Source organism: Ictalurus punctatus, chromosome 4 (genome assembly GCF_001660625.3).
Source record: "Ictalurus punctatus breed USDA103 chromosome 4, Coco_2.0, whole genome shotgun sequence".
In the NCBI taxonomy this organism is placed as follows: Eukaryota; Metazoa; Chordata; class Actinopteri; order Siluriformes; family Ictaluridae; genus Ictalurus; species Ictalurus punctatus.
Window position 1 is genome coordinate 24,439,994 of NC_071284.1, and position 15,383 is coordinate 24,455,376.

A 15,383-nucleotide genomic window follows, 5' to 3' on the forward strand; every position below is an offset into this window, starting at 1 on the left:
AGTCATGTTTTGCAGAGGGGTCAAATACTTATTTCCCTCATTAAAATGCAAATCAATTTATAACATTTTTGACATGCGTTTTTCTGGATTTTTTTGTTGTTATTCTGTCTCTCACTGTTCAAATAAATCTACCATTAAAATTATAGACTGATCATTTCTTTGTCAGTGGGCAAACGTACAAAATCAGCAGGGGATCAAATACTTTTTTCCCTCACTGTAATTCAAATTCATACATTGGAAAGTGCTTGAATAGAGTTACATTAACATAATTTGTTTTTATACATCAAACATGATTTGATCATATATTTTCAATGCCCTTAATAAACTTAAACTTCACCTGAGCTGAGAAATTAACCTCGGTTGCTGACGTTCTGCAACAGCCACATTAACACTGTGTTATTCTACCACATACTGTTTACCCATGTTAATTTAAATTCTATAATTATAGTACATGTACTGTGTGAATTTATCAAAATTAAACCAAATATTCAAACATTTTAGGTATTAAATTAAACATGTGGCAACATTTATCAAATATGTTCTTACAAAAAGAGTATATTCACAGCGTGATTTACACATCCTGATTATCACGGATACTCAGAGGTGGGTAGTAACGTGCTACATTAACTTTTTTTGAGAAGATTGCCAAGAACCTGACACTGAGCTGCAGCATGGTGGCCAAGACCATACAGCGGTTTAACAGGACAGGTTCCACTCAGAACAGGCCTCGCCATGGTCGACAAAGATGTTGAGTGCACGTAGTCAGCGTCATATCCAGAGGTTGTGTTTGGGAAATAGATGTATGAGTGCTGCCAGCATTGCTGCAGAGGTTGAAGGGGTGGGGGAGTCACCCTGTCAGTGCTCAGACCATTCGCCGGACACTGCATCACATTGGTCTGCATGGATGTCATTCCAGAAGGAAGCCTCTTCTAAAGATGATGCACAAGAAAGCCCGCAAACAGTTTGCTGAAGACAAGCAGACTAAGGACATGGATTCCTGTGGTCTGATGAGACCAAGATAAACTTATTTGGTTCAGATGGTGTCATGCGTGTGTGGCGGCAACCAGGTGAGGAGTACAAAAACAAGTGTGTCTTGCCTACAGTCAAGCATGCTGGTGGGAGTGTCATGGTCTGGGGCTGCATGAGTGCTGCCGGCACTGGGGAGCTACAGTTCATTGAGGGAACCATGAATGCCAACATGTACTGTGACATACCTAAGCAGAGCATGATTCCCTCCCTTCGGAGACTGGGCCGCAGGGCAGTGTTCCAGAATGATCACCTTGCTAAAGAAGCTGAGGGTGAAGTTGATGGACTCTCCAAGCATGTCTTCAGACCTAAACCCTATTGAGCATCTGTGGGGCATCCTCAAATGGAAGGTGGAGGACCACAAGGTCTCTAACATCCACCAGCTCCGTGACGTCGTCATGGAGGAGTGGAAGAGGACTCCAGTGGCAACCTGTGAAGCTCTGGTGAACTCCATGCCCAAGAGGGTTAAGGCAGTCTTGGAAAATAATGGTGGCCACATACTGACACTTTGAGCCCAATTTGGACATTTTCACTTAGGGATGTACTCACTTTTGTTGCCAGCGGTTTAGACATTAATGGCTGTGTGTTGAGTTATTTTGAGGGGACAGCAAATTTACATTGTTATACAAGCTGTACACTCACTACTTTACCTTGGAGCAAAGTGTCATTTCTTCAGTGTTGTCACATTAAAAGATAGAATCAAATATTTATAAAAATGTGAGGGGTGTACTCACTTTTGTGAGATACTGTATGTAATTTTAAAATAATTAGTTTAAATCACGCATAATGAGGTTGTGAGCCTCATGACACACTGCAGTTGTCTGACACAACAAACGTTTTTAGCATCCTGGAGAGCGGGAAGAAACCAGCATGTCAGGACACACACACACAAACACACACACACGCACACACAGTTCTCCATGTAGTCTGAAATTCAGGATTTTCCCTTGATTTAATCAGATCCAAAGTAACTAGTAACTTGAATAATCTTTTCATCATATACTTTATTACTCTTACTCAAGTAATTATTAATATTATTACTTTTACTTTTTACCTCTATGTCTTTATCCCCACTGAACATTTGCTTTATGAGTGTTCAGTTCTACCTGACCAGCCAACCAACATAACGGAGGTGTGAAAAGGAAGTTGTGAAAGCCACACCCAACCCAATGGCCCATAACCCTAGGCCTATACAAGCCCAAAATGTGATTCCACTGAACTACCCAAAATATATTTCAAATGAAATGAAAAGTTTACAAAAACAAGTGCCTGACTGAAAATCCAGAGACTCTATTTGCAAACCTCCATAAGGATGGCAGCACCAGCAACAGGATGGCAGCATCAGCAACACATCTCAAAAAAGATCGGTGAACTTCTCTAAGATACAAATTCCCAGACTAATTCATTTTTAGTACCATTGTTGACTGTATCTCCCAAAACCTGAGAAAAACTAGGAAGTAATGTGCCAAGAATATCAACAGAGAGACTGCTACAGTGGAGAAATAAGTATTGAACTCATTAACATTTTTATCAGTAAATATATTTCCAATGAGGTTACTGACATGAAATTTTCACCAGACTTTGGTATTACCTCAAGAAATCCGCACATCTAAAGAAATTCAAACATTAAAGTCCATAAATGAAGTTATGTGTAATAAAGTGGAATTTTATTTCCCTCACTTTACGCTTATATGGCTGAATAGGCAATTTGAAGACCAGAAATGCTTCCATGCCACAAAAAACAGCTGAAATCTGAATTAAATGCACGTTTTAAATAGAAGGGTTTTTTTTGTGTGTTGGTTTTACATGTCTACAAAGACAGGCATAGTCAGTGAACGGGTGGATAAGTGCCTCAGTTGAAAAATTGTGTGATAGTTCTAATTATGTTGATACTTTAACTTTCTGGAAGCCATTACTATAACGATATATAAGGTAAATGGTCAGCACTTATTCAGCACTTTTTAACCTTAGTGGTACTATAGAGCGCCTTACACTGTTTCTCATTCACCCATTCTCTCTCACACACGTCTGTCATCAGGAGCAACTTGGGGTAAACATATATATATATATATATATATATATATATATATATATATATATATATGAAAGAGTTTTGTCACTAGTACACTTTGCTATAGGCAATAGGAACATGCAATACGGAAGTAAAATCGCTGGCTGAGAATCTACAGGAAATACGTAAGCAACGTTTGTGCATAGAGTCTATTGAGTTCTCTTTAGTAGCTTATTACACTGGGACAGTCAAATAAAGACACACATCATGTCAAAATCCAGATCTATTCATACAAACACAGTCGGTTATGTCTTAAGTCAATGTAAACAGTTGGGAAAATCAGAGGTGTGTCAATACAGTATACAGGATCTGTGCATTAGGTCTTAAAGTGACAGCAGTCTAATAAACCTGCTGCTGTCTCTGTCATTAATGTTAATCAAACAACAAAAGACAAAGAGAAAATCACTCTTACTGAATAACTTCAGTAAATTTAATAAGAATCACTGTATATGTCATACATTCACTGTATATGTCATACATTATTTTAACGTTGTTATTTTATATTTAATTGCTTTATGGAAATTCAATTTATGTAGTATTTCTTGCTTGAATACTACTGATAGACCTACCTGAGAAAACATATCGTTGTTGTGAAATAAGATTGTAGTCATATCGCCCACCCCTAAACATTAGCATTTGGTGATTCCAGTCTTGAATTTCATGCAGAATGTGAAATGTACTTCTTAACATAGTAAATATCATAAACCATACTCATAGAGATTTTTCTTTCATTTTACTAATTAAAGATCAGTTCTATGTTCAGAAATATGTTTGTTGTCATTCATAGACAGATTAAAAGTAGTAATAAAGCATAAAGCTTGTTGTTATGTTGCTAAATATAACTCTACTCTCTACTCTCTTTAAGCCTATATAACTGCGGGGGAGAGGCATCAAATAAATAAATGTCAACTTGAACTAGAGGACACAATATACTGTGATACAACAACAAAACAGGTTAATTTGTATTTTCATTGTTACGAACCTGGTCTAGGTCAGGCCGCAACATACAAAAATAAAAAAAAGAAAAGGGTTGGCGAGACCATGATCGCATTTGTTTAGTTTATTCGCCAAACGGACACCTGAAGATGGTTTAAATCTTCAGAAGCCGGCCAGGCCAAAATAATAAACAAAAATTCCCTCTAACTTTACCAAAGAAAACGAATTAACCTACAAGAAAAGAAAACAAAAATACACCGTCTTCCCTCACTCCCTAGCTAACCAAAAAACAGGAGAAAAGAAGAATCAACACAAATGGCGCTGACTTCCTACCAACCACTCTTAACCATACACTATTTACTGACGTGACTATTAGTGGGTTAATTAACAAAAGTAATATGTACCTATATATACACATGGGTATCACATGAATCGTAGTGAGGCAGATCGTAAACAAAGTCAAAACAGGCGTAAGGTCATACACAGGTGAAAAGGTCATACACAGGCAAAATAGTTGTTCACAGGTGAAATAGTTCTTCTCTCTACACAAAACGCAATGGCAATGATCTGCCCTGGGATGGAGACTGACAAGGCTTAAGTTCACTTCTGGAAGCGTGCAGGAAACCAATCCTGTCGCACAAGGCCGGAGCAGGCACGGACAAGACATGATTGTCCAGTAGCAGGCCGGAATGTACGCATGCAGTAGGCGGGACCTAGAGAAGGGGGAGGAGACAAAAGAAAACCCATCCCACCACTGACAAATACACAAATGGCACATAGAGCAAACAGAAACACATTGGATAATGTAACATCATACAGTTGTAATATGATAAAAGTTCTACGTATATGTCTATATCCTTTTTTTCTTTGAAACCATTTTTTGATAGGAAACTAGTTGAGGTACTGATGACATGAAATAAAAATATTAAGTGGCAACGGAAAGATGTAATAGTGTTTTTTAATGTAATGTAATTTTTGTTACATTTATGTTGCCATTGGTTTGTGAAGGTTACAATATTAATTTCACAGCTCACTGTTGAGTTTACAGTTGCAATATCCAATAATTTTTCAATTTTATTATTTTCTGGACTCGGCTGGACTTGACTCGGACTTGAGTCCAACTCAGCCCCTTGGACTCATTTGGTTAAGTACTTGGTCTCAATTCAAACTCGACAAAGGTGGACTCGGACCCAACACTAGTTCATACAGAAAATTTTGGTAAACACTGAACACACAACCCTGTTTTAGTACAGCATTTGGCCACGATGTGTTTGTTTTATGTGATTTGGTCAAATCATGCTATCAGAGTCACTTATGTGAAATTTCAGATCATTAACAGTCTCTCTCATTCTCTCTCACTCTCTCTCTCAAACACACACACGCACACACACATAGAGAGAGAGAGAGAGAGAGAGAGAGAGAGAGAGAGAGAGAGAGAGAGATTTACCACTGTTGAACTGCCAAGAATTCTCTATTTTTATGACTTACCAAAAACTGCAGTTACTTTGTGCTGAGGTTTAGTGCAGATTGTTAGATAATTGCTGGTAAATTCTTGACTAAATTATACTAAAATTGCAACAAAGTGGCTATACTGAAGGGAAAGAGTGAACAGAATGTTTAAAGGAACCAACAGGATTTTAGTTGTATGCACTCACTGCATGATGTCATATGTAATTAACAATGCCATTTAATTCACATTAGGCATTTTTTCCCCTGTTAATGTTTATCTTGCCAAGATGAGAATATTTTTTTGTGTGTGTTGTCCATTATTCAGTGTGTGTGTGTGTGTGTGTGTGTGTGTGTGTGTGTGTGTACACTTGCTGTGCTGTCTCTTCTCACAGGCAACCCTGATTGGATTCTGTCAGCTAATCCTTGTTGTGCATTTTAATTAGTGGGAGACACGAGCCACTGCACCCTGATCACACAGTGTACTTGTCCTTCTTAGAGTAAGAAAGAGATGATTAGATCAAAACAGATAGAAAAATAGATAGATAGATAGAGAAAGGGAAAGAGACTAAGTGATAAATGGACAAATAAAGGGAGAAAATGAGAGACAGAGATAAATGGACAAAAATCATAAGAGTGAAAAAAAGAGAGTGATTATTCTTTCATCACTTCACACCTGCAGGTGTCAATCCTGCTCTGTGGGCCTATGGGAAATCAGTTGCAGTGCATCATGGGTTGCACACATATTCTCCTCAGGTAATCACAATTTGAAAATATTTCACTGACAAAACCCAGTGAGACAGAAACCAACACACTGACACACACTGTCAAAACTTGTGCCATTCATATCATGACTTCTGTTATCCCGTTCACAGTGTGTGTATTTCACCACTGCAAATGGCCACAAAACCATGCGTTTTATTCAGACAGTGAAATGTCCAGTTCCCAACAGTGTTAATTGTTGTCTTTTAATGATTAACATTTGATATTGACAACATGCGCTATCACACTATCTTATAGCAATAAAAAAATTTAATGTAGCTACAGTGCTGTAAAAAACTTTTTGCTCCCATCCTGATGTCTTCTGTTCCCTTTCAAAGGCAACTCAACATTGCATGAGCTTCAAGCTGTGGGAAGTGCCCTCGCACGCGACCGGTATCTAATGTGTTTGTGAAATCATGCCTAAATCTCTTCACTTCCTCCCTATTTTTTCAAATAAATAAATAAATAAATAAATAAATAAATAAATAAATATGGCATTTTCTGTGTGAAGTGTCTGTTAGTGGAACATGTGGCAGCAGAGGGGTGAATGCATGCATTGTCAACACTTCACAATTAGGGAGCCAGAAGGGGGGAGCCAGTGCACCAAAAACTGAGAGCAGCTCTCAAATATGTAAAGAGTTGCTTGACGTGATCACTAGGGCTGTAGAAAAGCTGAATTCATAGGAGGCTGGATGAGCGCTTTCTCCCCAGTGAAAATAAATCTCCCTCATACCACAGAAAACTCTCCTTTTTTCCAGAAGTGCTTGATGAAATATCGCACTTCTGGGAAAACCTGTACACCAGCTTTGTTTATAACCCCACTATGTCAGATTATTCTGCCATCATGGGGAATGAATAGTATGGGTATTTGGCTATGCTGAAGGTGGAGGAGGCGCTTGCGAGCTAACTCTCTTCATTGATGGCAGGGAATTTAGGGTGGTCAGCTTTGCCATCCTAGCCATGTAAGACCACTTCGCCATTGGTTGGCAAAGCCTATGTGGCAGCAGGTCTCGCTTGTGGGTCACTACATTCAATGGCAGTGTTGCAGGCCTACCAAGCAGACTTGCTGAATGAGCTTGACAGTGGGGAGGGATTTGGGCTCAAGGCAGTGGCAGAGCTTCACCGCACCATGGATTTGTCACAGCGGAGAAGCACTTATGTCTAAAACCATCAGGAATGGGGGATAAGTATAAGGTCTCCCTTCTGGACACCCCTGTTGAACCTTCTGGCAAAACAGCAAATGATGGCGTTCAGCCATTTCATTCCCCATCGTGTCAAGTTTGCCCAGGCATCCATGAGTGGAGCCCGGGCCAGCACTAGGGTGAGGGAGGCACACAAGGCAAGTGTGGTGGCCCAGCTCCGCCCACAGAAAGCCAGGTGGAACAGGTGGCCACAGTCGCAGCCTGTTGTAGGCTTTATCTAAGAATGATCATGAATGCCATGCAGGCAAAGAAGGACTGGTCTTGATGGGCCATGGAGGGAGGTATCAGGGGACTTGAGGTTATTATGGCAGTTAGACTCCAGTAGGGCACCTCCTAGACAATGTCATCCCAAGTTTTCAGTCTTCTCTGGTCAGCGAGCTGTCACAAGGTACGAAAGTCTGATGCTTTCCCTCCAACAGAATGTGGAAAAGTTAATGTCACTAAAAGACCATCTAGAAACTACTGCCAAATGTGTCTCCATGGGTTCTGTCCACCATAGAAAAGGGTTACCGGGTCCAGTTCAGAGTTCGACTCCCCCAGATTACAGATGTGCTCACCAAAGTAGTCAGCACAGAGCAGAGACTGGCTTTAGCACAGGAAGCAAGCTCTCTCATGGACAAAGGAGCCATAGAACATGTATCTCTTTCTCTGAGGGAGGGAGGTTTTCATAGCCATTATTTCCTGGTATGCATAAAAAGATTTTAGATGCCAATTTTAGATTTGCATCACCTGAACTGTACTCTTAAGACCTACTGGTTGAAGATGTTGGACACTCAAATATATCGTTCCTCAGTTTCAGTTCGAGGACTGGTTTGTGATGATAGATCTAAAAGATGCATATTTCCACACGGAAATTTTGCCCAGTCACAGGAAATTCCTGGGGTTCGCATTTGGAGGCAACACGTACCAATGTCAGGTTCTTCCCTTTGGTCTAGCTTTATCCTCTTGCATCTTCACGTAATGCATGGATGCCACTCTGGCACCCTTGTGACACCAGGGCATCCATGTACTAAATTACCTGGTTGATTCTAGCATGATTCAGGGAGTTGGCGATTCAACATCAAGATGTTATCACCCAATTGAGGAGCTTGGGGATCAGTTTGAACCCCAAGAAAAGTATGCTTTCTCCAGTGCAGAGGACAACTTTTCTAGGGGTTATATGGAATTCTACTATGATGAGGGTGTACCTAGCACCAACACACTAAGGGTCAATCCTATCAACATTGACCAAGATAAAGCTGGGCATCCTATCTAGCCTCTACGAGAGACTGTTGGGGCTTATGGCAGCAGCAGCCAACATCATATTGTTGGGCCTATTGCACAAGAGACCATTTCAGTGGTGGCTGAAAATTTGTGGTTTTTATCCAAGGATGAAACCCCTGAGAGTAATCAGTGTCAGGTGGCGATGCCTACGTGCTCTGAGAATTTGGAGGTGTCCCCGGTTTCTAGCCTTGGGTCACACTCTAGGCGCATCTCCTTATCAGAAGACGGTAATGACAGATGCCTCCCTCATGAGCTGTGTTGTGGTCTTAGACGGCCGTCCAGTTCGCGGTCTGTGGAGCGGCCCTCATCTAGAGTGGCATATAAATCGCCTAGAAATGTGGGCCATATTCCTAACACTGAAATTCATTCTTCCTCAGTTGAGAGGTCACCATGTGTTAGTTGTGACAGACAGTTTGGTACAGTACATATATCAACCAGCAGGGATGGTTATGTTCGTGTCCCCTGTTCAGGCAGGCACAACTAATTCTTCTCTGGGCAGAGGGAAAGTTTTTATCAGTGAGTGCAATGTACATTCTGGGCAACCGGAATGTGGGGGCAGACATCCTGTCAAGACATGGGCTGAGACCTGGGGATTTGAGACTCCATCCACAAGTGGTGGAGTCCACATGGCCAAGGTTCAACCAAGCAGAGGTGGATGTGTTCGCCTCCAAGGAGACAACACACTGCCCACCGAGATTCGCCCTCACTCCTCCCGCACCATTAGGGCTGGAGCCCATGGTACACATGCGGCTGAGAGGGTTAATTTATCACCTTCGGCTGGAACAATGGAAACTGTGTGTCTGGTCGTTGAGCGACACCAGTTTATAGATTCTGATCTCTCAACTGAGGTTATAGAGGCCATGTTGAACATTGAGCACCATCCACAGGAAAACAATGGCAACGTTTTTTCTCGTGGTGTGAGGAACATCAGTTCCAACCCAGACCCAACAATAGCTACAGTCCTGGAGTTCTTACAGGGATTTTTCTCAACAGGGTTGGCTCCTTCTACAGTTAGGGTCTACGTGACTACAAATTTGGCCAGTCACACCCCTACTGATTGAGCCTCTGTGGGGCATTGAGGTTTATGTGTGGTGTCAGATGGCTGAGGCCCATCTGCAGACCACGCATACCTTCCTGGGACCCATCTGTGGTCCTGGAAGGTCTGTCACATGCCCCATTTGTGCCCTTAGAGTAAGCCTCAGAGGAGCTTCTTACTCTAAAGGTAGCTCTTCTGCTGACCTTGACATCTCTCAAGTGAGTAGGAGATCTATGAGCTCTCTTTGTTGCCCCTTCCTGCCTTGATTTTGCCCCTGAATTAGCCAAGGCCTTCCTATATCCTAGGCCGGATTATATTCCTAAAGTGCCTACGTCTGCTGCCCAGCCTGTAGTGTTAAAGGCTTTCTGCCCTCCTCCATTCCTCACATTGGAATAAGAGAAATTGCACTTAATGTCCAGTAATGGCTCTCTGTACTTACGTCCGCCGCTTTGGCCAGTGGTGTAAGTCGGAGCAGCTGCTTTGATGGTCTGCTTTGATGGCAAAAGTAGAGTGATGCTGTGTCAAAGCAGTGCATCTCTAATTGGATAGTGGAAGCAATCTCAATCGCTTATGCGGTGCACAGTCTCATTATGCCTCTGGGCATAAGGGCTCATTCCACTAGGGGGTTGCCTCCTCGAAGGCTTTATCCAAAGGGGTACCCTTACAGGATGCGTGTGCTTTGGCGGGGTGGTCTACACCACACATATTCATTCAATATTACAGTTTGGACATGGATTCCACCCCAGGCTCAAGTGTCTTGCATTGACCCTCTGACAGACCTTTTTTAACCGCCATACCCTCAGTATGACACAATGTTGGGTTCCCTTTGAAAGGGATTATCTGGGTTACACATGTAACCCTGTTTCCTGAGATGGGAACAAGATGTTGCGTAGCTTTCTCCTACTAGGGCATGCTTGTGAATCGCATTTTCCCTTCAGATAATAGGGGTTGATGACATGGTTTACAGATGTTATTTTATAGTGACACAAAATGCCACATCACCTGTCTACAGCAGTTTCACACAGATTTCAGATACTGGTTGTGCGCAAGGGGGCTTCCCACAGCATGAAGCTCAGGCAACGTCTCGTGCCATTCTCATAGAATAGGATTGCATGCATAACCCAGACGTTTTTGTGTATGTCTCATACTAGATTGTTTCAGAAATTAAAACAAAATCTAAGGTAAAACAAAGGCAATCCGAGCAAACACAAAATGCAGTTTTTAAATGCTAATGTTATTCATTGGAGCAAAAAAGTTATCGAATACCAACTGGGCCTGTTTGAAAATATATTTGCCCCAGTAGTTACTAATTCCAAAAAATCTATTAAACTGCATTCATAATGGGGCTCAGCTGGACTAGATGCAACCAGGCCTGATTACTTCCAGCCCCATTAAATCAAATCAAAACTTAAGTAGAACTTAATAAATAATAAATAAATAATACATTGTGTGTTAACTCAGGTTGTGTCACGTCTCGAGACGTAACGCAGGTAGGGACAGATGCAAGTGCAGTTCAACAGTTTTATTAAAGAGAGACACAGGTAGATAAATCCAAATCGTAATCCAGAAACGTTATTCAAAACATGCAAAAGGTCAGGCGATCGAAAAACAAGCATAAATGGGGAAAAGCAGGAATCCAGGTCGCGGTCAAGGAAAACAGGGTCGATATACAAAACATGAAACATAAGCTATGACTACTAATCGGGAGCGGAAAAACCAGCGTGACTTAAACAGATGAATGTCTTAGACGAATGACTTAAACAGACGAATGCGTGACTCACATACTGTCCCGCGCGCTGCTTAAAGGGGAATCCATGACAGGTTGCCTTTGTGTTATGTTTTATGTTGTATAGTCTAAAACTATTATTATGAGATATACACAAAAACAGAAGAAATCAGCACTGTATGTTCTCTTTACCTAAAATTAAATCATTCAAGTTTCTTAAAGTTTGCCTGTTTAGAGGTTATTCTTACAAGTAGAAATGTTTTAAATTGTAACATGAATCACCCCATTTTCTCTCCAAATGCAATGCTAACTGCTTTCTTTCACATACAGTACATGAGTGTCACTAGTGATGCTTGGATTGATAGTGGAGACAGTAATGTCATCCCTCCCACAGAGAGAACACATCCAGTTTTGCTTTGTAGGAATCCCAGCCATGGATAGCTATGGCATCGTCAATATTTGAACACTATTTAATAACACCTACTATTTTTAAACATGTACAACGTTTAAATATTTGATCAAAACAGATTTATTAAATTGACACAATAAAAAATTACTTCTGATTTTGGCACCACCTTGCTGCTCTCCCTTAACCCTACCTTACTGGTTAGCAATGTTAACCCTCAAGCAAAACTCAAGAAGCAATTTGTAGCAATTTCTCTAGATTACTGCATATGGATTGATCATTAGTTACTTCTGAAAGCACCTTAGCAGTTTTTACACACTGAAGTCTATTACTTGCATGGCATTTCACCTTTCTTTAACTATAATGTTTTTCACCTGAACATGAGTCCTGCTTAGCCATGCAGCTCTTCCACAAAATCTTCTTTAAACAGGATGCTTAGTGGACAAGTATTGGAGACAAAAAGTTATTAAGAGCTTAAAATGGCATCTCCTGCTTTTAATCTTGGATTAACTCCTCGTTGAGAGGCGGAAAATGAAAACTAATGAGGAGACAAAAGAACAAAAAAAAAGTGGGAAGAGTGTGACATGAATGAATGAAGTCTAAGATGCGTTAAAAGCTAAGAAACACTATGTTTCTGGCTTTATAATACCTTACAGTAACAGTGATTTTTGTAATTATGATTTGTTCTGATTATCATTTTTGTAGCTGTCAGAATTGTAGCCTCTGATTTTGACTACACCATTGTACGTTCGATAACAGCAACTACAAAAAATAAAAGTTTTACTTCTTCCTTTCCAAGATCCAGCTATGGACAGAAAATTAGCTTACACTTGCACTATACCAATAAGCAAACTGAATAATGGACAGATTTATGAAAATTTGGTTTGTATAGTGTAGGGAAAATTAGCTGTTTGGATTAAGTTGCTGCATTGTCCACCATTATATGTAATGAAAATTAGATTGCGCTATCTGTATTCTCCATGAAATATGTAGGAGAGACTAGCATATCTGCTCAAAAGGGGAAATTTGGCTAATTTAGTTTTGATTAACTATACATCCAGCAATAAACTGACCTTAGCGGATTCATTAATTATGCATTAGATATTACCTCCATGGCCATCAGCAATAATATCCTAAATACAGTGAAACATCATTTTAAGAGCATGTAGCAAGATCAGCAATTCAAGGCAATATACATTTGTAAACAATAAGACGTATATTTGAGAATACACAAGAATTTTTTAAACTATTAATCTATTCTATGACATAGAAACTAATCTAACCCAAACACACAGATGCACACACACATACACACACACACGCAAGTAGGGGTGAAAATGGCTTCAACAGAATGAATGATTTTCCGAGTTTATTGCACAGTATGTTATTTCACAGACCATGACCTCAACAAACCATCACTTATTAATCTAATTTCACTTCTTTAGAAGGGCTTTAAACTTAATATTATATGCATCAGTTTAGAGTCTGGATGAATTGTGCTTGCCTGTTTGGGGGATTTCCTCATTACGTCATGGTCTGGCCGGTGTTTGAGTGGCGTCTTGGAAGACCAACCAGAATGATGAATGAAACGGCGTCTAGTATGAGGGATGTTTCGAGAGCTGTCGGCTCTCTGGTGGGATCTCTGAGCAGTTGATCTGGTCTGATCTCCCCGGAGGCGATTGGGGAGAACTCTCTGATGGCTCTGGAGACCCCTGCCTCTGTTGAATGAGCCCAGAGTGGAAGAAGAGAGAGTTTCTTGGGTGTCGTGGGATTTTAACTCTTTCTGGCTAGGCCAGCCCTCTAAGGGTTCCAACCACCCAGAGATTGTCTTAGGGTGGGGTGTAAGCCCCATGCTCCACCCAGGATGTTAATCAGCCCATTGTCTCTACAGATGGATGGTTCCATGCTTTTCCTCATGTGTGGATTAAACTTTGTCCCCAAAATATTAACATAAACACAACATTCTACCTATATTTCCTTACTCTTATCCTTCAGAAAATCACTCAGCAAACACACACATACTGGGGGTTGATTTATGGTTTTACTGCAACATCTGGCCAGATGGCCACTCTGACAAAGACCGTTAGTGTTTACAACCAGACTTGTTGATACCAGTCTTGACAGCATCATTGAATTGTGGTTTGAGTGGTCGAGGGCTGTCTAAGTGGAATGTCTTATTCCTCTCTGTTATCATTTCTGCTGCCTGGTTTGACCTGAGATCCTACAAAGGATAATAAATGACGAAGGCACTTATCTAGAAATTCAAAGCTTTTTAGAAAGCTCTGGTTTTTCCATTTGTGTGCCTGCACGTACAGTGTCCTCCATTAATATTGGCACCCTTGGTAAATATGAGCAAGGAAGGCTGTGAAAAAGGATCTCTCCAGATCCTTCAAATTTCGAGGTCCACGCTTGATTTTTTTTAACAAAACAAACAATAAACAGATTTTTTTTGTGCTCATATTTACCAAGTGTGCCGATATTAATGGAGGCCACTGTATTTTGTTCACCTTTTTCCTTATCATTTCTGGAATTTCTTTCAATTTTGGCATAGTGTGTTACTGGGTAAGACCTTTTAACCAACTTGTTGAAAAAGTTCTATTTAAGTGTTGAGTTTGACTGAACAGGGTTTGCAGTAATTGGGTCTGGTTGTGTCTAGTCCAGCTGAACCCATAATGAATGTAGTTTCATAGATTTGTGGCAATTAGCAACTACAGGGGCAAATACATTTTTATAGATTTGTGGTAATTAGCAACTACAGTGGCAAATACATTTTCACACAGGCCCAGTTGGTATTGGATAACTTTTTTGCTGCAATAAATAAAATTCTCAATTAAAAACTGTATTTTGTTTTCACTGAGGTTGCCTTTGTTTGAATGTTTGATTTCTGAATCAATTTACCATGAGATATACACAAAAACAGCAGAAATCAGGATATTTCACAGCACTGTACATCTCATAACTGAGTCTCACCACCAGCCTTCTTTCCTTGAAGGATTTCATAACCTGATCCTACAGTTTCTTCCAATAATATGACATTCTCTTGACTGTAATTGTTGTGCAGTTAAATGTAAAGTTTTGTTCACACATCTTGTAACATATCACACCATATACAGTCAGGTCCATAAGTATTTGGACAGTGACAATTTTGATACTCTTGCCTCTGTACACCACCACAATGGATTTGAAATTAAACAATGAAGATGTGAATGAAGTCAGCTTTAATTCCAGGGATTTAATAAAAATATATTTTTTTCAATTGAGTCCCTCAATTTTACAGCTTCAAAAATCATTGGAAAAACTAACAATCATAAATACAGTGGGGGAAAGAAGTATTGAACTAGTCAGAAACTAATTCAGTAAATACATTTCCAATAAGGTTGTTCACATGAAATTTTCACCAGATTTTGTCATTACCTCAAGAAATCCATACATGTAAAGAAATCCAAACATTAAAGTCCATAAATAAATTTATATGTAATAAAGTAGAATGATACAGGAAAAAAGAATTG